Genomic DNA, 27,989 nt, shown 5'->3' with positions numbered 1-27,989 from the left:
ATTGCTGAGCCTCTGGCGATGATCTTTGCATCATCAATGGGGATGGGAAAGGTTCCGGAGGATTGGAGGGTTGCGGAAGTTGTTCCTTTATTCAAGAAAGGGAGTAGAGATAGCCCAGGAAATTATAGACCAGTGAGTCTTATCTCAGTGGTTGCTAAGTTGATGGAGAAGATTCTGAGAGGCAGGAGTTATGAACATTTGGAGAGGTATAACATGATTGGGAGTAGCCAGCATGACTTTGTCAAAGGCAGGTCATGCCTTACGAGCCTGATTGAATTTTTTGAGGATGTGACTAAACACATTGATGAAGGAAGAGCAGTAGATGCAGTGTATATGGATTTCAGCAAGGCATTTGATAACGTACCCCATGCAAGGCTTATTGAGAAAGCAAGGAGGCATGGGATCCAAAGGAACATTGCTTTGTGGATCCAGAACTGGCTTGCCCACAGAAGGCAAAGAGTGGTTGTAGACAGGTCATATTCTGCATGGAAGTCGGTGACCAGTGGTGTACCTCAGGGATGTGTTTCGGGACAATTACTCTTCGTGATTTTTATAAATGACCTGGATGAAGAAGTTGAGGGATGGGTTAGTAAGTTTGCTGATGACCTAAAGGTTGGAGGTGTTGTGGATAGTGTGGAGGACTGTCAGAGGTTGCAGGAGGACATTGTTAGGATGCAAAACTGGGCTAAGAAGTGGCAGATGGAGTTCAACCCAGATAAGTGTGAAGTGGTTCATTTTGGTAGATCAAGTATGATGACAGAATATAATATTAATGGTAAGACTCTTGGCAGAGTGTGTGGCACGTGGCCAAGTGGTTAAGGCAATCTGAAGGTCGTGAGTTCGAGCCCAAGCCGAGGCAGCGTGCTGTATCCTTGTGCAAGGCACTTAACCACACATTGCTCCAGTCCACCCAACTGAAAATGGGTACCAGCAAAATGCTGGTGGTTAACCTCGTGATAGACTGGCATCCTATCCGGGGGGGGGGGGAGTCTCGTACTTTCAGTCGGTTCATGCCACAGAAACCGGCATAAGCACTGGCCTGATGAGTCTATAATGCAGAATATAGCATGAATGGTATGACTCTTAGCAATGTGGAGAATCAGAGGGATCTTGGGGACCGAGTCCATAGGATGCTCAAAGCAGCTGCGCAGGTTGACTCTGTGGTTAAGAAGGCATACGGCCTTCATCAATCATGGAATTGAATTTAGGAGCCGAGAGGTAATGTTGCAGCTATATAGGACCCTGGTCAGACCCCACTTGGAGTACTGTGCTCAGTTCTGGTCGCCTCACTACAGGAAGGATGTGGAAGCCATAGAAAGGGTGCAGAGGAGATTTACAAGGATGTTGCCTGGATTGGGGAGCATGCCTTATGAGAATAGGTTGAGTGAACTCGGCCTTTTTTCCTTGGAGCGACGGAGAATGAGAGGTGACCTGATAGAGTTGTACAAGATGATGAGAGGCATCGATCGTGTGGATAGTCAGAGACTTTTTCCCAGGGCTGAAATGGCTTCCACAAGAGGGCACAGGTTTAAGGTGCTCGGGAGTAGGTACAGAGGAGATGTCAGGGGTAAGAGGTTTTTTTTATTATAAATGCAGAAAGTGGTGAGTGCATGGAATGAGCTGCCAGCAGCAGTGGTGGAGGCAGATATGACAGGGTCTTTTAAGAGACTTTTTGATAGGTACATGAAGCTTAGAAAAACAGAGGGCTCTAGGTAACCCTAGTAATTTCTAATGTAGGGACATGTTCAGCACAACTTGGTGAGCTGAATGGCCTGTATTGTGCTGTAGGTTTTCTATATTTCTATGAGATTACTTGGGTACTCAAAAAATACTTACAGCCAGAGGGAGGCTACTGATAGGTAATGACAGCTGCTCATGCACTTTTAAGAAAAGAAACACTTTCAAAATTCCACAGTAAGCAACCACCAACATATCTCATCATTGCTCTCTGCACTTTTAGATTACAGGATTTAAATATAGACCAGCCCTATTTGCATTGAAAATGGTCTCAAGGTGATGAATGACATATTCCCATTCTAAACTTTTCTCCAAAACAGATGCCTACAAACAGAGGGTTAGATTTAAGATGAGAAGCAAGAGGAAATCTGAAATAAAATCTTTTCACCAGATGGTGGTTCTGTCTGAGAACACAGATACTCTCACAACATTTTAAAACAATTTAGATGAGCACTTAAAATGCCAAGGCATAGAATGCTACAGATGAAGTGATTATGAATGGGATTCAAATAGATAGGTACTGGGATGGTATTAGCAGTGAGCCAAAGAGCTTGCTTCAGTGATGTGTAACTCTATGAATTAATATATCAATACTGTGGTTCAATAGTGATCAAAGAATATATTTCCGTTGATTCATTAAGCAACTAAATAAACCCAAAACATGTAATCCTGATTCTCCATTTACATTAAATATATTTGTCATCTTGAACCTTATTTTTGATCAGTTGGGAGTCTAAGATAAATGGAAATCCAGTCATGATCAAGAAGCGAAACCAAACAAGCAGAAAAATCTATATCCATTCCAGGGTTTCCATGTTTTCAAAGTATATTGTACAACCTCTTCCACATATGATTCTGCTTGCTTCTGAACTTAGAAGCCCCAGTTATAGTTAAAAGTACAAAGTACATAATTTTCTGAAACAATACATTAGATCAGAATGAATCATCATTCTATTTGCTGCTATTTCACAGGTTTTAGTCACCTATTTATTTAGAAAGACTAATTTGGTGTTGAGTGGCTTCAACAACTGGTTTCATTTGTCAACCAAGCAATAACAGTTTTGTTATTCTACAAGTATCAACTTAACAAATTCACTATGTTCAACACTTCTAATGTCACATACAGCAACACACAAACGAGCTGGAAGAACTCAGAAGGTCAGGCAGTGCTTATGGCAGGAAATGGAGAGCGAGGACTGAAGAAGGGTCCTGACACAAAACTTCAGTAGTTACCTCCATAGATGCCACCTGATCCAATCAATACCACCAACTCCTTTGTGTCTTGCTGCAGCTTACCAGCATCTGCAGTTTGTGTTTCCAATGTCATATGTTATTTTTTAAATAATTTCACTCAACCAGAAGCAAACCACCAGTTAACCAATGGACAACTCAACCAGGAAAAGCAGGAACTAGAGCTCAACACAAGTTGGTTGAAACCTGATTACTTTGGGTGAGACTTCATATTTAAATCAGTAACTTGATTAGCTGAATTTATATGCCATCTGCAGGAAATACACATTAACTGCAGTTAAAAATAATAGCAGCCAAGAAATGATTAATAGAATCAGAGTTACTATCACTGACATATGATGAAATTTGTTGTTTTGTGGCAGCAATAGAGGATGACAGAAATGACTATGTTACAGTTAATGAATAAATAAATACAGAAGAGGAATAGTGAGCTAGTATTCATGGAACATTCAAAATCTGATAACAGAAAGAAATCTGCAGATGCTGGAAATTCAAGCAGCATACACAAAATGCTGGTGGAACGTAGCAGGCCAGACAGTATCTATAGGAAGAAGCACTGTTGACTTTTCGGGCCGAGACCCTTTGTCAGGACTAACTGAGAAAAGATAGTAAGAGATTTGAAAGAAGGAGGGGGAGGGGAAATCCAAAAAGATAGGAGAAGACAGGAGGGGGAGGGATGAAGCTAAGAGCTGGAAAGGTGATTGGCAAAAGGGCTACAATGCTGGAGAAGGGAGAGGATCATGGGACGGGAGGAAGAAAGGGGGAGGGGAGCACCACAGGGAGATGGAGAACAGGCAAGGAGTGATTGTGAGAGGGGCAGAGAGAGAAAAATAAGGAGGGGGATAAATAAATAAGGGGCATTAACAGAAGTTAGAGAAATCAATGTTCATGCCATCAGGTTGGAGGCTACCCAGACAGAATATAAGCTGTGTTCTTCCAACCTGAGTGTGGCTTCATCTTGACAGTAGACATACCAGAATGGGAATGGGACATGGAATTAAAATGTGTGGCCACTGGGAGATCCTGCTTTCTCTGGCGGACAGAGCGTAGGTGTTTAGCGAAACGGTCTCCCAGTCTGCGTCGGGTCTCACCAATATATAAAAGGCCCCACCGGGAGCACTGGACGCAGTATACCACACCGGCCAACTCACAGGTGAAGTATCGCCTCACTTGGAAGGACTGTCTGGGGCCCTGAATGGTGGTGAGGGAGGAAGTGTAAGGGCTGGTGTAGCACATGCTCCACTTACAAGGATAAGTGCCAGGAGGGAGATCGGTGGGAAGGGATGTGGGGGACAAATGGACAAGGGAGACGCGTAGGGAGCGATCCCTGCGGAAAGCCGAAAGGGGGGAGAGGGAAAGATGTGCTTGGTAGTGGGATCCCGTTGGAGCTGGCGGAAGTTACGGAGAATTATATATTACAGGAAGAATAAGTGTTTGAAAGAAATCATTTGAAAATAATACATTCAAAATAAATAACAATTTCAGAAATATTTATTTACCTTTTTCTCTGCATTAATAATTCTGTAATTAATAGAACAGCAATAGTTGGGAGGCTTTGTTCCATTGCCTCCAACAAATGACTTTGCAGTTCCATGATCATAATTCTCTCTAGCTGAAGAATCCAGCGTTCTGTTCAATATGTCTGCTTTAATCAAGACCATTCAAAATTTGATTAATAATCTCGTATTGGAATTTTTTCAAGCAAGATGTGCTATCAATAAAGGGGAACCAGTGGATGTACTGTACTCAAAATGCTCTCTGAAAATATATTTTCTGCATCCAAGATTATTGCAGAAAATATTCAAGGTGTAGGAATAAATATATTGCTGGATTAGAAGATCAGCTAAGCAGGAAAATGAAAAGAAGTGATTGGCAAGATGTAATGAGTGGTGTGCCACAGTGATCAGTGAAGGACTTCAATCATGACTTTTATTGGTAACTTTAATGAAACCATGCATGCAGTTTCTAAATTTGCTGCTGATAAGGTGATAAATAGAAAACTAGACTGCGAGGAGTACATGAAGAAGTGTCAAAGGGATATTGATAAGTAAAATGAATGGAGAAGGATCTGACCAATTTAATTTTACTGTGAATGGTCTTAGCTCAAAACATTAACTCTTCATTTCCCTCCATTGATGCAGCCTGACCTGCTGAACTTCTCCAGTGTTTTGTGTGTGTTGCTCCAGATTTCCAGCATCTGCAGTCTCTTAATGTCTTCATGTGGAGAGGTTAGTTTATTTTGTGGGAGAAGCTAGAACTAGAAATCATTGTTAAAATCATTAAGATAGGAGGTAAAGTGATTTTTTTTCTCTCTGAGGTTTGTGTATTTTTTGTACTCTCCTTCTGAAAGGGAGGTGGAAACAATCTTTGAATTTTTTAAATAAAATCGGGTAGATACCTGATAAGCAAGAGTTTGAAAAGTTACATGGATAGACAGGAACATGGATATTAGGTTATAATCAGTCAAGGCCTACTCTTGTTCCTATTTTGTATGTTTATAGGTACAGTTTCAGACTTAACCTACGCCCTGTTTTTCCTGTTGATTTACTCTCTGAAACTAGCTTTAGAGTACATGAGTGCATACATCTACAGTGAACTTTTAAAGCAAGGTGACAAATGTGCTATCATTTATTCAACTCTATGTGCTAACTCTCCTGTTTTAAGCATTATTGAAGGTCATTACAACTTTAAGGTGAAACAATGAAATCAAAACTCATCTAACTGTTCATATTAAACTAAAATGAGCAAGTACTGCACATGGTAGCAGCAACAACAATCAGTGTTCAATTCCCACCGCTGTCTGTAAGGAGCTTACATGTGACTGCGTAGGTTTCTTCCAGGTGCTCCAGTTTCTTTCCACATTCCAAAGATATACAGGGTAGGGCTAGCAAGCTGTGGGTATGCTACGTTGGTGCCAGAAGCTTGGTGACATTTACAGGCTTTTTCCGAGGATGCCCTCAGACTGTGTTGATCGTTAACACAAAATACACTTCACTGTATGTTTAGGATTGTACATTGACTAATTGCAAAAAGATACTTTAACACAAAATAAAATTAGCTAATCATAATCTTATATTAAGTATCTTTTTGCAATTTACAATCAGTCAACGTACAATCCCAAACAGAAAGTAATAATTAGCCAAACTGATTTTGTAACACATGGATTTAAAGAATTTGAACGAAGTAATAAAACTTCACATCAAGAAATCAAGTTTCACATTTAGTTTCTTGGTATTTATGCAACCTCAATTTGCTAATTGCCACTGAGAAAAAAAAGCCATTTTGTCCTAGGCCAGAAGCACAAAGAAATTTTTTTACTAACTCCAAGTTATAAAGGGATATTATTTAAAAAAAGACAAATTTTATTATTCTTCAAATGTCCAACTGACCAAATGCAGAATTAGATTCCAAGAGAACAAATAGGAAAATTTCTGTTGGTTACAAATGCAAAGCAGGAGAGATCATACAAGTCAATGTGGTTACAAGAGGTCACAGGAAGGCACAGGTATTACGTAGGCCTGGAAACATTTAGAAACATAGAAAACCTACAGCACAATACAGGCCCTTTGGCCCACAAAGTTGTACCAAACATGTCCCTACCTTAGAAATTACTAGGGCTACCCATAGCCCTCTATTTTTCTAAGCTCCATGTATTTATCCAAAAGTCTCTTAAAAGACCCTATCATATCCGCAAAAAACCTCAGAATAACTACACAATGAACAATAACAATAACTCATGCTCTCAACACAACACACACAAAATGCTGGTAGAACACAGGCAGGCAGCATCTATACGGGAGAAGCGATGTCGACGTTTCGGGCCGACACCCTTTGTCAGGACTCATGGTTTCACCATTTTTGCCAGATAGAAACCACCCAATATAGTCCATGAACTTCCCAATTCATCATCTCATCCTGAAAATAGCCATATGATTTTTGACAAACAGTGAGACCTCAGATATATAGAATTAATTGGAATCTAATATGGAACTAATTTAGGACATAAGTGGAGTGAAATCAAGATCATGGAAGTGCTGGGCCAGATTGAAGGAATATGATAGAGGAAAGAGAGTTTAGGGACTGAAAATCAGCAGTGAACAAACATTACAGGTGAATTAATAACTTGAAACAATCATGTAGTTGTGTGCCATTCTGGTCATAACACTATGTGAAGGCATTGGAAAGGTTAAAGAGGTTCACAGACACCTTGCCAGGATCTGAATGTATTAAGCTAGAAAGGGTAGACAAGCTTGATTGTTCTCTTTAAAGTGTCAGAGGAGGATGGTAATGAGAGTATACAGAATTATGAGAGGCATAGATGGGTAGAGAAAGTATTTTCCTTCAGGATGGAAATGTCAAATACTAGAGAGCAAAGGTGAAAGGAACACACACACACAGTCTGTGGACGAGATGGGTACAGTGAGCGGCTTTCCTACCCGAACGCGTGCTAGCGAGGCTGACGATGAGCCTCGTTCAGGAGAAGCAGCAAATATGATCAAAATTTTGAAAGAGATACGGGAGTTCCAAAAAGATATAAAACAGCAGCTACATGATATTAAGTCAGAGCTCACCAATGTCAATCAAAAAATAGTGGCGGCAGAGACTCGAATTGAGAAGGTGGAAGATCGCGTGCAAAATGTGGAATAGTAAGACGATAAAAATATTAAATCAACAAAAAGGTAAACTGTTTGCCCTGGAGGGAAGATCACAGCAGAAAAATATCAGGATATACAATGTTCCCGAAGGAGCGGAGGATTTGTCTATGATGGAGTTTGTAGGAAAGTTGCTGCGGGATGCACTGGAGCTTCCCTCGACTATGGAGCTGGAAACTGAAAATTATGCGATCATCCCGTGGCCTAGCTGAGGCAGGATCAGCCACGCTCAATAGTAATTAAATTCCTTCGATATATTACTAAGGTGGAGATTCTACAAAGGGCCTGGGGTAAGAAGAGGGTGTTTTTAGACGATAAATTAATATATTTCGATCAAGATTACCCCCCTGTGGTCCTGCAGAAACATAAAGAATACTCTGAAGTAAAGCAAATATTAAAGCAAGAAAGGTTTAGATTTCAAACTCAGTACCCTGCTAAACTTCGAGTGTTTTATCAAGATTGGATCCAACTGTATCAGACAGTGGAAGAGGCGACTACAGACATGAAGGCCAGAGGGTTGCCCATCAGCATGATCAAACCGAGAGAAAGCTTGGCAGAGGAATTATCCCGCTCTGCTTAGGAAATAGTGAGAGAATCGAGAAAGCAGGAGACAGGAGGAGGGCGAGAGAAGTACATCAGGAAGAGACTGTGAGTTTTCCAAAGACAGTCCTCACCCCCTCCAGAACAGCCATAAGGTTTGGCTAACTTTAAAAATGTTGAGAAGCTAAACAGAAGCAAAAGTACACAGTGATATACCGATCTCGAGAAATACTTATTATAATGTCGATTTTATATTACTCACTCCTTTTCCCCCACCAAAATGAGAGTGTGAGTGTGTGCGTGAGTGTGTGTAGGAGGAGTACAAAGGGATATCTTTTCTGTGTAATGGATTTGTTCACTGATTTTTATGAATACTGCAATGGGGGCCCTCAACTCACAAGTAGGAGGGGTTATCCCCCACAGCCAGACAGTTCCTCTAGCTCAACGCAGGGTCATCTACTAGAGACCTCAGCCTTGGAATCACAAGTTCATTGCCATTTCTGTTATTATTTGCATTTCTTGGTTCTTATTTGTTCAGGGGGTAGATCAATCAAGTTTTATTCTGCTAATTTCAATGATACATTGACAGATAAATACAGATGGCTAAGGACAAAGTAGAATTCATTTCTTTTAATGTCAATGGGCTATTAAATCCAATCAAACGTATTAGAATTTTATCCAAAATAATAAAGAAGCACAAGAACTAACATTTCATGATCTCCCTTTTAAAGTAGTCCATAATCAATTTACTTATCTTGGAATTACAGTCACAAGGAAGTTTAAAGATCTCTTTCGTGAAAACTTTGCCAACCTTTCATATGCTATAAAACAGAGTCTGGTACAATGGTCACCTCTATCTATGTCTTTGGTAGGTCGTATTAATGTTGTTAAAATGTATGTTCTCCCCAAATTTTTATACCTATTTCAATCTATCCCAATTTTTATTCCTAAATCTTTTTTTGATTCCTTAGACTCTATTATTTTGTCATATCTGCGGCAGAATAAGCGCTCTAGAATTAATAATATCCATCTCCAAAAATCTAAAAAAGAGGGTGGCGTGGCTTTACCTAACTTTCGTTTATATTATTGGGCAGCTAATATGCGTTGTGCTACCTTCTGGTCTTTCTTCCATGGCCAACCTGAGTGCCCTAACTGGGTGGCGATGGAGCTGAGCTCCACCAAAGAATTATCTATCTCTGCACTTCTTGGGTCTGCACTCCCTAGTAGTCTGCCCAGATCAATAGCTAATCCTCTTGTTAGATACACTTTGTGTATTTGGGCTCAGATCAGGAAATGCTATGGTTTCCAGGGGTTTTCCATTTCCAGCCCTATTGCTCATGATCACCTTTTTTTTTTTACCTACTACATACGATTCAGCATTCCAGGTTTGGTATAGGAAGGGCATTAGACATTTTGAAGATCTTTTCATTGATAATTGCTTCGCTTCTTTTCAGCAGCTCTCTGTTAAGTTCAATCTGCCCAATGCTCATTTTTTCAGATATCTCCAAATCTGACACTTTATTGCTCCTTTAATTCCTAACTTCCCTGCAATGCCTGCGAAAAATGCTATGGACCTATTTCTTTCCATGAATCCACTAGGTAAAGGCTTAATATCAATCATCCGAGATAAACTAGCAGCCTTACGATGGGCCCCCATGGATAAAATCAAAATGGCCTGGGAGCAGGATTTAAATATCTCCTTATCTGAGGAGAGCCGGGATTCAGTTCTCAAATCGGTTAACTCAACCTCACTCTGTGCTCGCCACTGCCTTTTACAGTTTAAGATTGTTCATAGAGCCCATATGTCTAAATCTAAACTATCTCGATTCTACCCTAGCGTTAGTCCGCTCTGTGATAAATGCAAGAGGGGCGTGGCCTCTCTCATCCATATGTACTGGTTCTGTCCTAGCTTGGAGAAATTCTGGAAAGATGTTTTCACTACGTTATCGTGTATTCTGAATCAGCACCTAGAACCAAACCCCTTAATTGCTCTGTTCGGTTTTTGGGGCGAGACAGATTTATGTCTGGGTCGGACCAAATGCAGTATATTATCCTTTGCCTCTCTTCTGGCTAGACGCTTGATCCTCCTCAGATGGAGAGATGCTGCCCCGCCCACTCATGCTCAATGGCTTAACGACATCATGGCCTGTTTGGACCTCGAAAAAATTCATTATTCAGTTCTCAATTCGGATCTAAAGTTCCATAAGGTCTGGGGACCTTTTATTGAGTACCTTCATAACCTTCCTCTTAACTAGGGTTTTTTTTTCTCTTCGGTCCCTTGCTTTCATCTCCTTTTTTTTTGGTAGAAGGCATTATTATCCTCTGTTGCTGAGTGTATTCACAGTCTGGGAGCTTGGCTGTCCTGACTTACACTCTCTATATTGTGTTGTGGTTGGTCTGGAGTTGCTGTTGTTTTTTCTTCTGTTGTGGGGCTTGGGGAGGACATACAGGAAACTCACAAGTGATAATGAGCATAGAAAACTAAAGAGAATGGGCTTCACTAATTCATTTTTCTCCCCATACAAATCAGGACATAGGAGAGGATTTGCTATTCTTATCTCAAGTAAGCTAAATTTTGAAAAAGTATTCGAAATGGGAGATAAGGAGGGCAGATATTTCAGATGAATGGGAGATAAGGAGGGCTGGATTTCGTTGCTTCAGGTGTGACAGAATCGGAGGGACAAGAGGAGGAGGTGTTGCGTTGCTTGTCAGAGAAAATATTACAGTGGTGCTCTGGCAGAATAGATTAGGGGGCTCATCTAGGGAGACTATTTGGGTGGAACTGAGGAATGGGAAAGGTGTAGTAACATTTATAGGGGTGTATTATAGACCACCTAATGGGGAATGAGAATTAGAGCAGCAAATTTGCAAGGCGATAACAGATATCTGTAGTAAGCACAGGGTTGTGATTGTGGGAGATTTTAATTTTCCACACATAGACTGGGAAGCCCATACTGTAAAAGGGATGGATGGTTTGGAGTTTGTAAAATGTGTGCAGGATAGTTTTTTGCAGCAATACATAGAGGTAGCAACTAGAGAAGGGGTAGTGTTGGATCTCCTGTTAGGGAATGAAATATGTCAGGTGACAGAGGTATGTGTTGGGGAGCACTTTGGGTCCAGTGATCACAATGCCATTAGTTTCAATATAATCATGGAGAAGGATAGGACTGGACCCAGGGTTCAGATTTTTGATTGGAGAAAGGCTAACTTTGAGGAGATGCGAAAGGATTTAGAAAGAGTGGATTGGGACAATTTGTTTTATGGGAAGTATGTAATAGAGAAATGGAGGTTATTTAAAGGTGAAATTTTGAGGGTACAGAATCTTTATGTTCCTGTTCAGTTGAAAGGAAAGGTTAAAAGTTTGAAAAGAGCCATGGTTTTCAAGGGATATTGGAAACTTGGTTCGGAAAAAGAGAGAGATCTACAACAAATATAGGCAACATGAAGTAAATGAGGTGCTCAAGGAATATAAAGAATGTAAGAAGAATCTTAAGAAAGAAATTAGTAAAGCTAAAAGAAGATACAAGGTTGCTTTGGCAAGTAAGGTGAAAATAAATCTGAAGGATTTCTAGTTATATTAATAGCAAAAGAATAGTGAGGGATAAAATTGGTCCCTTAGAGAATCAGAGTGGACAGCTACGTGTGGAGCTGAAAGAGATGTGGGAGATCTTGAACAATTTCTTTTCTTCGGTATTCACTAAGAAGGATATTGAATTGTGTAAGGTAAGGGAAACAAGTAGGGAAATTATGGAAACTATGATGATTAAAGAGGAGGAGAGGAGGAAGTACTGGTGCTTTTAAGGAATATAAAAGTGGATAAATCTCCAGATCCTGACAGGATATAGCCTAGGACCTTGAGGGAAGTTAGTGTAGAAATAGCAGGGGCTCTGACAGAAATATTTCAAATGTCATTAGAAACGGGGATGGTGCCGGAGGATTGGCATAGTGCTCATGTGGTTCCATTGTTTAAAAAGGGTTCTAACAGTAAACCTAGCTATTATAAGCCTGTCAGTTTGACGTCAGTGGTGGGTAAATTAATGGAAAGTATTCTTACAGATGGTATATATAATTATCTGGATAGACAGGGTCTGATTAGGAACAGTCAACATGGATTTGTGCGTGGAAGGTCATGATTGACAAATCTTATTGAATTTTTTGAAGAGGTTATGAGGAAAGTTGACGAGGGTAAAGCAGTGGATGTTGTCTATATGGACTTCAGTAAGGCCTTTGACAAGGTTCCGCATGGAAGGTTAGTTAGGAAGATTCAATCATTAGGTATTAAAATTGAAGTAGTAAAATGGATTCAACAGTGGCTGGATGGGAGATGCCAGAGAGTAGTGGTGGATAACTGTTTGTCAGGTTGGAGGCCAGTGACTAGTGGTGTGCCTCAGGGATCTGTATTGGGTCCAATGTTGTTTGTCATATACATTAATGATCTGGATGATGGGGTGGTAAATTGGATTAGTAAGTATGCAGATGATACCAAGGTAGGAGGCATTGTGGATAATTAAGTAGGTTTTCAAAGCTTGCAGAGAGGATTTAGGCCAATTAGAAGAGTGGGCTGAACGATGGCAGATGGAGTTTAATGCTGATAAATGTGAAGTGCTACATTTTGGTAGGAATAATCAAAATAGGACATACATGGTAAATGGTAGGGCATTGAAGAATGCAGTCGAACAGAGTGATCTAGGAATAATGGTGCATAGTTCCCTGAAGGTGGAATCTCATGTGGATAGGGTGGTGAAGAAAGCTTTTGGTATGTGGTCTTTATAAATCAGAGCATTGAGTATAGATGTTGGGATGTAATGTTAAAATTGTACAAGGCATTGGTAAGGCCGAATTTGGAGTACTGTGTACAGTTCTGGTCACCGAATTATAGGAAAGATGTTAACAAAATAGAGAGAGTACAGAGAAGATTTACTAGAACGTTACCTGGGATTCAGCACCCAAGTTACAAGGAAAGATTGAATAAGTTAGGTCTTCATTCTTTGGAGTATAGAAGATTGAGGGGGGACATGAAAGAGGTACTTAAAGTTATGAGGGGGATAGATAGAGTTGACGTGGATAGGCTTTTTCCATTGAGAGTAGGGGAGATTCAAACAAGAGGACATGAGTTTGAATTAGGGGGCAAAAGTTTAAGGGTAACACGAGGGGGAATTTCTTTACTCAGAGAGTGGTAGCTGTGTGGAACGAGCTTCCAGTAGAAGTGGTAGAGGCAGGTTCGGTATTGTCATTTAAAGTAAAATTGGTTAGGTATATGGACAGGAAAGGAATGGAGGGTTATGGGCTGAGTGCAGGTCAGAGGGACTAGGTGAGAGTAAGCGTTCGGCACGGACTAGAAGGGCCGAGATGGCCTGTTGCTGTGCTGTAATTGTTATATGGTTATATATTCTGGTAAGGGGAAATATAGACAGAAATTCAGTTGCTCTATTGAATATATATGCACCCCCGGAAGAGATATTGGTTTCTTTCAGAAAATTACTGATATAATGGTAACGGAAACAGAAGGTCTCCTGATATGTGGGGTGACTTAAATTTACAATTATAACCAAAGTTAGACTCTTCCAATAGAAAAACCTATGAAACAATATCTTTATATAAGGAAGTTAATAAACTTTTTGAGGATGTTGGTTTAATAGATATATGGAGGGTCCTTTTCCCCAACAGAAGGGATTACACTCATTATTCTGCTCCCCATTCTGTATATACAAGAATAGACTATTTCATAACATTTGGAAAAGACAAAGACAAAATAAACACCTGTGGAATTGGGACAGTAGATGTAAGTGACCATGCACCTATATATTTATCTGTTGATTTTGACCTACAACCAAAGAATGCTATTTGGAAACTAAATTCAAGTCTACTCAATGATCTGTACTTTAAGGAACAAATTAAATAAGAAATTGGTCTCTACTTAGAATTTAATGATAATGGAAAGGTTTCACCTCTCATTTTATAGGATAGTCTGAAGGCTGTTTTAATTATTATTAAAATTATTATAATTATTAAAATTATAGCGATATCTTCATATAAGAAAAAAATAAGGAATGAAACATTAGAGGAATTACAAAATAGGCTAAAGGAGCTAGAGAAAAACACAAATTGAATTTGGCACAGGATACATTAGAGGAAATTAAAAAAATTAGGAATGAAATTAATAGCAAGAAATCAAGAAAAATTTAATGTTTCTGAAGCAGAGACATTATGAAAGTGGATCTAAGTCTATGAAAATACTGGCATGGAAACTGAAAAAAAAAGATAGCAGAAAATACAATTCATAGAATTAGGGATCCAACAACAAAAATGATAAAAAAATAAGCTAAGTGAAATTCAAGAAGCTTTTGAAGAGTTTTACAAAACTCTATATTCCAAAGTTCCAGGGGGAAGCATAACCCAAACTGACAGCTTTTTGAATTCTCTAGAGTTATCCACTTTAAGCGAAGAACAAAATAGAACAAAATAGAGAATATAACTGAAGTTGAATTAAAAGCTGCAATTAGTAGGCTTAAATTAAGCAAGTCACCAGGATCAGATGGGTATACGGCAGAGTGGTACAAAGAATTTAAAAATGAGTTAATTCCTGTTTTACTCCCCACAGTGAACTGGGCTCTAAAAAAAAGGCACAAATGCCACCCAGTTGGAAGGAAGCGATAATCTCAGCTATACCAAAAGAAGGCAAGGATAAAATGGAATACGGGTCATTTAGACTAATATCCGTTCTTAATATAGATTTATAGATTATTTGCCTCCATCATGGCCAAACGATTAGAGGAGTTTCTACCCATACTGATACGTAATGATCAGACAGGTTTTATATGACAAAGCCAGACAAGACAATATACAAAGAACACTTCTCATTATGGATCACATACAAAAAAATAAAATCGAAGCAATAGTGATAAGCGTGGATGCTGAAAAGGCATTTGATTCAGTTAATTGGAATTTTCTTTACAGAGTTTTACATAGATTTGGTTTCCAAGACACAATTATTAAAACCATACAGACACTATATGACAATCCTACTGCTAGGATTAAAATCAATGGATATTTATCAAATAGTCTCACCCTAGAAAGGGGCACGAGACAGGGTTGTGCATGGTCACCACTACTCTTCACACTATATCTGAAACCATTAGCTCAATACATCAGACAAAATGAAGTTATCAGGGGAATTACTATTAAAGGGACAGAGCATAAATTGGCTTGTTATGCGGATGACATTTTGATCTATCTAATTCTAAGGCAACCAACATACCTAAATTGATGTAATCCTTTGAACAATATGGTCAATTATCAGGATACAAGATCAATTTAGATAAAACCCAATTACTTTCATATTACTATAGCCCACCAAGAGAAATTGAATGTCAATACCCCTGGGCATGGCACACAGAGTCTTTCAAATATTTGGGCATCATTATGCCAAAAGATTTGGCAAAATTATCAGAATGTAATTATCAGCCTTTATATTAAAAAATTAAGTAAGTTATGGCAAGATGGAACCTGATTCCTTTTTTCAGTCTCAGTTCAAGGATTGAGTCTATTAAAATGAATATACTGCCCAGACTGTTCTATCTCTTTCAGACCCTACCAATAGAGATTAATCAAAATCAATTCAATGAATAGAACAAGATGTTATCAAGGTATATTTGGCAGGGTAAAAGGCCTAGAGTCTGTCTCACAACTTTGCAGTTAGCAAAGGAAAAGGGGGGATGGGGCTTGCCTTCTCTTAGAGATTATTATTTTGCAGCACAGTTGAGAGCTGTGATATGTTGGTGCAACCCATCATATGACGCTCAATGGAAAAACATTGAGGAGCGGGTACTTCCCATCCCCATACAAGCAACTTTGGCTGCAAAGATACATAAATACTATTGATAACCCATGGGTGAAATTGACTCTTAGAATATGGAAAACTACTGTAAAAGAACATAATCTAGATGGAGATATTGCATTTCTTAAATGGTGTGCATATGACTCGGATTTCACACTGAATGAACTGGATGCTAGATTTAAGGCCTGGACAGCTAAAGGAATAACAGTTCTTTGCAATATAATGAAAGAAGGAACACTGTTCAGTTTTGAAATGTTTAAAGATAAACTCTTAATAGAAAAACAAGATTTTTTAAAATCAGTATTTACAGATGCGACAATATGTTAATAGGATGATTAAAAATGTAACCAAGGCAAGTACATGCTTGATAGAGCTACTTAGAAAAGCATATAATTCAGATAACAATAGTAGAATCATTTCAAGCATGTATAAGGGGTTGTCAAATCTTAAAACATGTTTGACTTCATACATTAAAACAAAATGGGAGAAGAAAGGAGGGATAATTATATCTGAGGAAAAATGGACAATAATATGGAGGTATCAATGGAAGTGTACCAGTTCACAGAAAGGGAGGGAGTTTGGATGGAAAAACTTGATAAGATATTTTATTACACCCTCTCAGAAATCCCATTATGATAGTAACCTCCCTGTTTGCTGGAGAAATTGTGGAAATCAAAATGCAAATCATTATCATATTTTTTGGAACAGCCCTGTTATCAAAGACTATTGGAGTGGTATATACAATGGCCTACAAGACATCTTTAAATGTGAAATATCCTGAGAGAGTAAGACCGTATATTTTGGGAATATACCTCAAGAACTTTGAAAAAAATGTTTGAAAAGAGATAAATATTTAATGAATATACTGTTGATGGCTGGTAAAAAGACTCTTACTAGGAAATAGTTATCACAGGAGAGCCAAACTTTAAATGTATGGATGGAAATTACAATGGACCCATATACAAAATGGAGAAGATAACAGCATCTATTAATCATGTAAGCTGGAACAATTTGATTCATACTGGGAAAAATGGTTTAACTACATAATGCCTCATAGGCCTGATTTTATTCTCACAAATCAATGTTGTTAAAAAAAAATCACTCCCTACTTGTACATAGTTCTTTCCTTCTGCTTGATTTTTTCTTTCCACTCTTTTCTATAAGTGTATACCTCAGATAAATACTATGTGGAGATTTGTGACATATATGATTATATGATATATATGTGCAATGACTAAAATACATCTAATGGTAATGTTTGTTTGATGATGAACTTCAATAAAAAAATAAATTACAAAAAAAAGAAAGTGTTATCATACGATGGCTCTGGGTCTGTACTCACTGGAATTTGGAAGGATGGAGGGAGGAGGGGGAGAGATCTCATTGAAACCAGGCAGCTGTGGAGGCCATACACTTGGGTGTATTTGAGGCAGAGATCGATAAGACTCTTGATTTGACACTGCTTCAAAGATTACAGAAGCAGGCTGGGCAGTGGGGCTGAGGAGGATGAAAAAAGGATCAGTTATGATTGAATGGTAGAGCAGACTCGATAGGCCAAATGGCCTATTTCTGCTCCTATGGCTTCTAGTAATTATAGAAAAGGATAGGTCTAGTCCTTGGGTTGAGATTCTAAATTAAGAGAAAGGCCAATTTTAGTGATATCAGTAAGGATCTGGCAAGTGTAGCTTGGGACAGACTGCTTTCTGGCAAATATGTACTTTGTAATTGGAAGGCCTTCAAAGGTGAAATTTTGAGAGTACAAAGCGTATCTGTGCCTGTCAGAATAAAAGGCAAGGAAAACAGATTTATGGAACCTCAGTCTGAGAGATATTGAGGCCCTGGTTAAGAAAAAAAAGGAGGTGCATGGCAGGTAGGACCTAATGAGATATGAGAAATGCAAGAAGTCAGAATCAGAATCAGGTTTATTATCACCGGCATGTGACGTGAAATTTGTTAACTTAGCAGCAGCAGTTCAATGTAATACATAATCTAGCAGAGAGAGAAAAAATAATAAATATAACATAATAATAACCAAGTAAATCAATTATGTATATTGAATAGATTATTAAAAGATGTGCAAAAACCGAAATATATATATTAAAAAAGTGAGGTAGTGTTCATCGGTTCAATGTCCATTTAGGAATCAGATGGCAGAGGGGAAGAAGCTGTTTCTTAATCGCTGAGTGTGTGCCTTCAGACTTCTGTACCTCCTACCTGATGGTAACAGTGAGAAAAGGGTATGTCTGGGTGCTGGAGGTCTTTAATAATGGATGCTGCCTTTCTGAGACACCTAAAGATGTCACCTCCATACCAGACAGTGATGCAGCCTGTAGGAATGCTCTCTACAATACAACTAAAGAAGTTTTTGAGTGTATTTGTTGACATGCCAAATCACTTCAAACTCCTAATAATATACAGCCAGCCCTCTTTATCAGCGGGTTCCGCCTGCGTGGATTCAACCAACCACAGATCGGGAAAACCCAGAATTTCTCTCTCCAGCACCCATTGTTTGAGCATGTACAGACTATTTTTTCTTGACATTATTTTTAAAAAATACAGTATAACAATTATTTACATAGCATTTACATTGTATCAGGTACTATAAGTAATCCAAGGATGATTTAAAGAACAGGCAGTCTTTAAGTCGGATTTGTACGCAAGTCGGTACAGGTACATCTGGTGTTATCCAGTCCATCAGTTAGTCAAACGTTTGTCTTAGTATATAGTATATATTTTAATCTTTCTATACACATAGAATTGCATATATAAATGTATGTAATTCAATAATTAAACCATTGCATTGCTTAGTAATAATTGTAGCTTTCATTGGGGCAGGGCCTTTCACATGCTCCATCATTCTCACTTTATCCTTTAAAATTGTTCCGATCATTGACTGAGTGTAGCCTAATGCTTTTCCAATGACTGATGGCATTTCACCTCTTTCCAATCGCTTTATTATTTCCACGTTATTTTCAATCGTGATCGTTTTCCATCAACAAAACAGAAACACTGCGGATTCAGCAACAGCCGTGGGCGGCGGGTCTGGAGCTCCCCCAGGTCTTAAAGTCTACCTGCACTGAGACAGGTTAAATAAGGGACTTGAGCATCTGCACTTTTTGGTATCCGCGGGGGGTCCTGGAACCAATCCCCTGTGGATAAGATGCTGTCTTGTCTTCTTTATGACTACATCAATGTGTTAGGACCGGGTTACATCCTCAGAGATCTTGACACCCAGGAACTTAAAGCTCCTCACTCTCTCCACTTCAGATCACTCTGAGGATTAGTATGGGTTCCTTTGTCTTACCCCTCCTGAAGTCCACAATCAGCTCTTTTGTCTTACTGACGTTGAGTGCCAGGTTTTTGCTGTGGCACCATTCCACTAGTTGGCATATCTCACTCCTGTATGCCCTCTCCTCACCACCTGAGATTCTACCAACAATGGTTGTATTGTCAGCAAATTTGTAGATGGTATTTGAGCTATGCCTAGCCACACAGTCATGTGTATACAGAAAGTAGAGCAGTGGGCTAAGCACACACCCCTGAAATGCACCAATGTTGATCGTCAGCAAAGAGGATATGTTATCACCAATCCGCACAGACTGTGGTCTCCCGGTTAGGAAGTCGAGGATCCAATTACAGAGGGAGGTGCAGAGGCCAGGTTCTGCAACTTCTCTATTAGGATTGTGGGAATGATGGTATCAAATGCTGAGCTATAGTCGATGAACAGCATCCTGACATAGGTGTTTGTGTTGTCTAGGTGGTCTAAAGCCACGTGGAGAGCCAAGGAGGATGCGTCTGCTGTTGACCTATTGTGACGATAGGTAAATTAGGTAAATTGCAATGGGTCCTGGTCCTTGCAGAGTCAGGTGTTCAGTCTAATCATAACCAACCTCTCAAAGCATTTCATCACTGTCGATGTGAGTGCTACCAGGCAATAGTCATTATGGCAGCCCATATTATTGTTCTTTGGCACTATAATAATTGTTGCCTTTTTGAAGCTAGTGGGAACTTCTGCCCGTAGCAGTGAGAGGTTGAAAATGTCCTTGAATACTCCCGCTAGTTGGCTGGCACAGGTTTTCAGAGCCTTACCAGGTACTCCATCGGGACCTTCTGCCTTGCTTTCTCACTTAAGAAAGCATTCAGAAGAGCAAAAAGGCAGCATGCAGTTGCTCTGGCAGACAAGGTGAAGGAGAATCCTAAAGGCTTCTACAGATATATTAAGAGGAAAAGGATTGCAAGGGACAAAATTAGTCCTCTGGAAGATCAGAATGGTAATCTATATGTGGAGCCAAAAGAGACTGGGCAGATCTTGAACGGATTTTTTTTTTACATCTATACTTACAGTCGGCCCTCATTATCCACGAGTTCCGCATGCGCGAATTCAACCAAAAGCGAATCACGAAAACCCAGAAGTGCTCTTCCAGCACTTGTTGTTCAAGCATGTACAGACTTCTTTTTCCTGTTGTCATTATTCCCTAAACAATGCAGTATAACAACTATTTTACATAGCATTTATATTGTATTAGGTATTATAAGTAATCTAGAGATGATTTAAAGTATACGGGAGGATGTGCATTTGGATCGAAAAAAATCAGAAGTTCTCTAAGTCGGAACAGGTACATCCAGTATTATTTAGCGTCAGTTAGTCAAACGTTTGTCTTAGTATATACTACATATTTTACCTTTCTATGCATATAAAACACTTAAGAACATATGTTTCAGCACCAGGCTTGGGAACAGAGTTTTCTGAATTTGATCCAGTGATAGACCACTTCTGAGCAAGCTCTCCACTGTGCCGGGTTGATGTGGAGGATCAAAAACCCAAAACCCCAAAATTAAACCACTGCGTTGCTTAGTAATAATTGTAGCTTTCATCGGGGCAGGGCCTTTCTCACTTTATCCTTTAAAATTGTTCCGATTGTTGACCGATGTAGCTTAACGCTTTTCCAATGACCAATGGCGTTTCACCTCTTTCCGATCACTTTATTATTTACACTTTATTTTCAATCGTGATTGTGATTACTTTCGTGAACAGAGACACTGCGCATTCAGAGCTCTGGTGCCAGGTCCTAATGTCCACCACACTGAGCCAGGTTAAATAAGGTCTGGTGTTCCACTGGGTCCTAAGGTCCACCACATTGAGACAGGTTGAATAAGGGACTTGAACATCCGCGAATTTTGGTATCCGCGAGGGGTCCCGGAACCAATCCCCCGCGGATAAGGAGGGCAGACTGTACTCGGGAGATGGTCTATAGAAGCGAGGCAAAGCAGCAGCAAGATTATGAACCCTATGCAGATTACAGAGGAGTCAGGTTGGATAAATCCACAGGGCCCAACAAGGTCTTCCCTCAGATCCTACTAGAGGCAAGTGCAGAAATTGCAGGGGCCTGAGAGATAGATAAATCCTTAGCAACAGGTGAGGTACCAGAGGATTGGTGGATAGCTAATGTTGTTCTGCTGTTTTAGAAAGTCTCTAAGAGTGAGCCTGACATTAGGAGTGATTGAAAGGCACTATGAGACCAGATATGTGAGTATTTGGATAGACAGGGATTAAGTATAGTCAGCATGGTTTCATGCATGGTAGGTCATGTCTAATCAATCTTATAGAGTTTCTCAAGGAAGTTACCAGGAAAATTGATGAAGGCAAGGCAGCGGATGTTGCCTACATGTACTTCAGCAAAGTATTTGACAAGGTCCCATATGGGATGTTGGTCAAAAAGATTCAGTTGCTTGGCATTCAAGACAATGTAGTAAATTGGATTAGACATTGGCTTTGCAGGAGAAGCCAGAATGTGGTAGTAGATGGTTGCCTCTCTGATTGGAGGCCTGTGACTAGTGGACCAGCAGGATTGGTGTTGGGTCCTTTGTTGTTTGTCTTCTATATCAATTATCTGGATGATAATGTGGTTAACTGGATCAGCAAACTGCGCAAGACACCAAGAATAGGGGTATAGTGGACAGCAAGGAAGTTTATGAAAACTTACTGCAGGATCTGGATCAGATGGAAAAATGAAATGAAAAATGGCAGATGGAATTTAATGCAGATAAGTGCGAGGTGTTACACTTTGGGAGGACCAACCAGAGTTGGTCTTACACAGTGAGTGCCAGGGCACTGAGGAGTGTAGCAGAACAAAAGGGATCTGGGAATACAAGTGCATAATTCATTGAAAGTGGTGTCACAGGTAGATCAGGCTGTTAAGAAAGCTTTTGGCACATTGGCCTTCATAGATCAAAGTATTGAGTACAGGTGTTAGGTTGTTATGCTGGCACTGTACAAGATGCTGCTGAGGCCTAATTTGGAGCATTGTGCAGTTTTGGTCACCAACCTACAGGAAAGATAACAATAAGATTGAAATAGTGCAGAGAAAATTTCCAAGGATGTTGCCAGGACTGAAGGACCCGAGTTAAAATGAAAAATTGAATAGGTTAGAACTTTATACCCCAGAACACAGAAGACTGAAGGGAGATTTGATAGAGGTATACAAAATTGAGGGGTATAGGTAGGGTAAATGCAAGCAGACTTTCTGCATACATCCTTATGAAATGCAATATAAAATATTAGGTACAATTTTATAGCAATGCAATAGACATTTCCTTGTTTCAAGCATAGGTGATGGGGATACAAAGGAAACTAGTTCAAAACATAGAAAACCTACAGCACAATACAGGCCCTTCAGCCCACAATGCTGAGCCCAACATGTACGCACTTTAGAAATTACTTAGGGTTAGCCATAGTCCTCTATTTTTCTAAGCTCCATGTACCTATCCAGGAGTCTCTTAAAAGATAGGATGACGAGAATGAAGGTTAAAGGATAAAGAGGGCAGCATGTGCCTGGAGGCAGAGGAGGTTGGGTAGGTCCTAAATGAATACTTTGCTTCAGTATTCACAAGTGAAAAGGACCTTGATCAGGATGAGATTGAAGCAGAGCAGGCCTGTGTGCTGGAAAGTGTGGAGATTAAGGAAGTGCTGGATCTTCTTAAAAACATTAAGATTGATAAATCCCCAGGGCTGGATATGATACACCCCAGGTTGCTGTGGGAATCGAGAGAGAGAGAGAGATCGCAGGAGCATTAGCCATGATCTTTGAATCCTCTTTGGCTTCAGGGGAAGTACTGGAGGACTGGAGAATGGCAAATGTAGTTCCCTTGTTTAAAAAAGGTAATAGGGAGAAACCTAGGAACTATAGACTGGTGAGTCTTACGTCAGTGGTATGCAAACTACTGGAAAGGATTCTTAAGGATAGGATCTATGAGCATTTGAAGAAATACAGTCTACTTGTGGATAGTCAACATGGCTTTGTGAAGGGAAGATCATGCCTCACGAGCCTGATTGAGTTTTTTGAAGAGGTAACAAAAGAAATTGATGATGGTAGGGCAGTGGATGTGGTCTACATGGACTTTAGCAAAGCACTTGACAAGGTCCCTCATGAGAGACTCGTCCAGAAAGTCATGAGGCATGGGATAAGTGGAACCTTGGCTGTTTGGATAAAAAATTGGCTTAAAGGAAGAAAGCAGAGGGTAGTTGTGGAAGGAAAGTATTCTGCCTGGAGGTTGGTGACTAGTGGAGTGCCGCAGGGATCTGTCCTGGGACCCCTGCTATTTGTGATTTTTATAAATAACCTGGATGTAGAGGCGGAAGGATGGGTGAGTAAGTTTGCAGATGACAAGAAGATTGGAGGAGTTGTGGATGGAGCTGTAGGTTGTCGAAGGTTACAAGAGGATATAGACGGGCTGCAGAGTTAGGCAGAAAAATGGCAGATGGAGTTCAATCCGGACAAGTGTGAGGTGATGCACTTTGGAAGGACAAACCAGAAGACTGAGTACAGGATTAATGGTCAATTACTTGAGAGTGTGGATGAACAAAGGGACCTTGGGGTTCAAATCCATACATCTCTCAAGGTCGCTGCGCAGGTTGTTAGGGTAGTTAAGAAGGCCTATGGGATGCTAGGCTTCATTAACAGGGGGATTGAGTTCAAGAGTAGAGAGGTCATTTTGCAACTCTACAAATCTCTGGTGAGACCGCACTTAGAGTATTGTGTTCAATTTCTGATCACCTCACTGTAGGAAGGATGTGGAAGCTATGGAGAGAACAAGTCATATGAGGCAAGGTTAGCAGAGCTGGGACTTTTTTCTCTTTGGAGAGTAGAAGAATGAGAGGGGACTTGATAGAGGTCTACAAGATTATGAGAGGCATAGATAGGGTGGATAGTCAGTACCTGTTTCCCAGGGCACCAATAGCAAACACCAGAGGGCATATGTACAAAATTAAAGGAGGGAAGTTTAGGGGAGACATCAGGGGTAAGTTTTTTTACACAGAGGGTTGTGAGTGCCTGGAATGACTTGCCAGGGATGGTGGTGGAGGCTAAAACATTAGGAGTATTTAAGAGTCTCTTGGACAGGCACATGGATGAAAGAAAAATAGGGGGTTATGGGGTAGTGTGGGTTTAGTACTTTTTTTTAAGGATTATATGGGTCAGCACAACATGGAGGGCTGAAGGGCCTGTACTGTGCTGTAGTGGTCTATGGTTCTATGGTATCTACCTCCTCCACAGTCACCGGCAGCCCATTCCATGTGCTCACCACTCTGAGTAAAAAGCTTACTCCTGACATCTCCTCTGTACTTACTCCCCAGCACCTTAAAACTGTGCCCTCTTGTGGCAGCCATTTCAGCCCTGGGAAAAAGCCTCTGACTATCCACATGATCAATGCCTCTCATCATCTTGTACAGCTCTATCAGGTCACCTCTCATCCCCCGTCACTCCAAGGAGAATAGGCCGAGTTCACTCGACCTATTTTCATAAGGCATGCTCCCCAATCCAGGCAACATCCTAAATCTCCTCTGCACCCCTTCTATAGTTTCCACATCCTTCCTGTAGTGAGGTGATCAGATAGTTATAAATCATTTAGAAAAATTCCCACAAATCTCAATAAAATTGATCCCAAAATAAACTTTAATAGCTTCAATTGATTAAAATAAATTGAACTTTTTGTAGGATTTTCCCAAAATGGCATTAGATACCAGTCATAAAATCAAAGAGTTTATTAAAACATTTAAACTTAAGAAACTGCGGAAATTGCGGATGCATTGGTAATCATTTTCCAATGTTCCTTAGATTCAGGATCAGTTCCTGAGAATTAGAGAATGGTTAATGTTATCCCACTTTTTAAGAAAGGAGGGAGGAAGAAAACAGAGAACTATCGTCCTGTCAGCCTAACATCAGTAGTGGGGAAGATGCTAGAGTCCATTATTAAAGATGAAATAGTGGCATGAAATAGCAGTGATAGGATTGGGCCGAGCCAGCATGGATTTACCAAGGGCAAATCATGCTTGACTAACCTATTGGAGTTTTTCGAGGATGTAACCAGGAAGTTAGACAAGGGAGATCCAGTGGATGTAGTGTACCTCGATTTTCAGAAGGCATTTGATAAGGTCCCACATAGGGGATTGGTGGGTAAAATCAGAGCTCATGGCATTGGGAGGAAAATATTGACATGGATAGAAAACTGGTTGCCAGATAGAAAGCAAAGGGTAACGGTGAATGGGTGTTTCTCAGAATGGCAGGTGGTTGACTAGTGGGGTGCCACAGGGCTTGGTATTGGGACCACAGCTGTTTACGATTTACATCAATGATTTAGATAAAGGCAGTGAGAATAACATCAGCAAGTTTGCTGATGATACTAAGCTGAGTGGCAGTGTGACATGTGATGAGGATGTTAGGAGAATTCAGGGCGACTTGGATAGGCTGAGTGAGTGGGCAGATACTTGGCAGATGATGTTTAATGTGAATAAGTGTGAGGTTATCCACTTTGGGAGTAAGAACAGGAAGGCAGATTATTATCTGAACGGTGTAGAGATAGGTAAGGGAGAAATACAAAGAGATCTAGGAGTCCTCGTTCATCAGTCACTGAAGGTGAATGAGCAAGTGCAGCAGGCAGTGAAGAAGGCTAATGGAACGTTGGCCTTTATTACAAAGGGAATTGAGTACAAGAGCAAGGAAATCCTTTTGCATTTGTACAGGGTCCTGGTGAGACCACACCTGGAGTACTGTGTACAGTTCTGGTCTCCAGGGTTAAGGAAGGACATCCTGGCTATAGAGGAAGTGCAGCGTAGATTCACGAGGTTAATTCCTGGGATGTCTGGACTGTCTTACGCAGAGAGGTTAGAGAGACTGGGCTTGTACATGCTGGAATTAAGGAGATTGAACGTGGATCTGATTGCAATTTATAAGATTATTAAGGGATTGGACAAGATAGAGGCAGGAAATATGTTCCAGATGCTGGGAGAGTCCAGTACCAGAGGGCATGGTTTGAGAATAAGGGGTAGGTCATTTAGGACAGAGTTAAGGAAAAACTTCTTCTCCCAGAGAGTTGTGGGGGTCTGGAATGCACTGCCTCAGAAGTCAGTGGAGGCCAATTCTCCGGATGCTTTCAAGAAGGAGCTAGATAGGTATCTTATGGATAGGGGAATCAAGGGATTATGGGGACAAGGCAGGAACCGGTTATTGATAGTAGATGATCAGCCATGATCTCAAAATGGCGGTGCAGGCTTGAAGGGCCGAATGGTCTACTTCTGCACCTATTGTCTATTGTCTAAACCCTTTACCAAACAACTGTTGCAACTATGATTTATCCATTTAGGATACAAAATATACATAGCTGCCTCTAAATCTAAAACTTAGGTTTTATTATGATCTTAGTTAATTTGATTGTAATATATGAACTTAATAATCTTGTCTCACTTACTGGATGGGAAATGGGTAGTAAGTTAATGAGTTGAATAATATGAAGGGATTGGCCAGAAAATTCAAACCAATTTTACATTGATTTACTTTATTAGAAGGTAACCTATTAACTCTGGGAACATCCTGTGCAATTAGAAATTTCATTTCCTAATAACGTACTGCATCCCTAATACACAAGTATAAAACCATCATGCCAAATCAGAAGAAGATTGATTGGGATGGAGGGGGGGGGGGTGGAGAAGAGAGTTGGTGTAGTCAGATGAATAGAAACAATGTTTAAGATGAATACAATAAAGCTTCATATAATCAAGCGGGCTTAGGACTTTGGAAGTGCCAGACAGTTTGGATTTTCAAGTCTATTGGATGTTGCTATATCTATTAGTACCTCAGCATAATAGATTTTGCCCAGTATTCAATTAGAGTTTTTTTGGTTGTTTCTGAACTCTTATTCTAGACAAGATTATCAATGTGATGATACACATGGAACATTTATAGAAGTTGGCTTAGTCTAAAGAGCTGGCAGATTACCAATTTGTGAAGAGACTATGCTCTTAGTCATATATTTGAACCAAATGGTGATTCAAACTTTCTTTCCCACAGTACTTCTATTTTGTGCATTGCAGTACAATTGTTTGATTTAAATCACACAACCTTTGACATATTTCGCATTGCTCAAAATGATGGCTGAAAAGTCAGAGGCTTTTTCCCAGGGCTGAAATGGTTGCCACAAGAGGACACAGGTTTAAGCTGCTGGGCAGTAGGTACAGAGATGTCTGGGGCAAGTTTTATAACTCAGAGTGGTGAGTGTGTGGTATGGGCTGCCAGCAACATCTCTTTTAAGAGACTTTTAGATAGGCACGTGGAGCTTAGTAAAAGTCTAGTAATTTCTAAGGTAGGGACATGTTCGGCACAACTTTGTGGGCTGAAGGGCCTGTATTGTGCTGTAGGTTTTCTATGTTTCTAAATACCAGATGAACTTCAGCTCCAACAGTATAATTCCTTGTGCAAAAGTAGTTACTATAATGGTTTACAGATGTTTAAAAATATGCTGATGAAAACAAAATAGAAATCTCTCAAAAGCACCAATAGTGTAAAGAAAATCTGATTTTAAATGAAGATAAAAAAATTAATCTTAAACAGCAATTAGATGTACGTCTCCTACAACTTCAAAAAATAGATAATTCAAAGATTTAAAAGCAAACAAGTTGAGCTAGGTCAGGCATTACTTTA

The 27,989-nt window shown here is 39.9% G+C and overlaps 1 protein-coding gene across 2 annotated transcripts in view; it reads right to left on the bottom strand.

Annotated features, from left to right (window-relative positions):
- The window catches only part of znf652 (zinc finger protein 652), a 160,233-nt gene that overhangs the window by 63,289 nt on the left and 68,955 nt on the right, over positions 1 to 27,989 (bottom strand). The window lies entirely within an intron of this gene.

This window comes from Hypanus sabinus, chromosome X1 (genome assembly GCF_030144855.1).
Source record: "Hypanus sabinus isolate sHypSab1 chromosome X1, sHypSab1.hap1, whole genome shotgun sequence".
Classification (NCBI taxonomy): domain Eukaryota; kingdom Metazoa; phylum Chordata; class Chondrichthyes; order Myliobatiformes; family Dasyatidae; genus Hypanus; species Hypanus sabinus.
The sequence above is the reverse complement of the archived record's forward strand: the minus strand, read 5'-3'. Positions and strand labels throughout refer to the sequence as shown.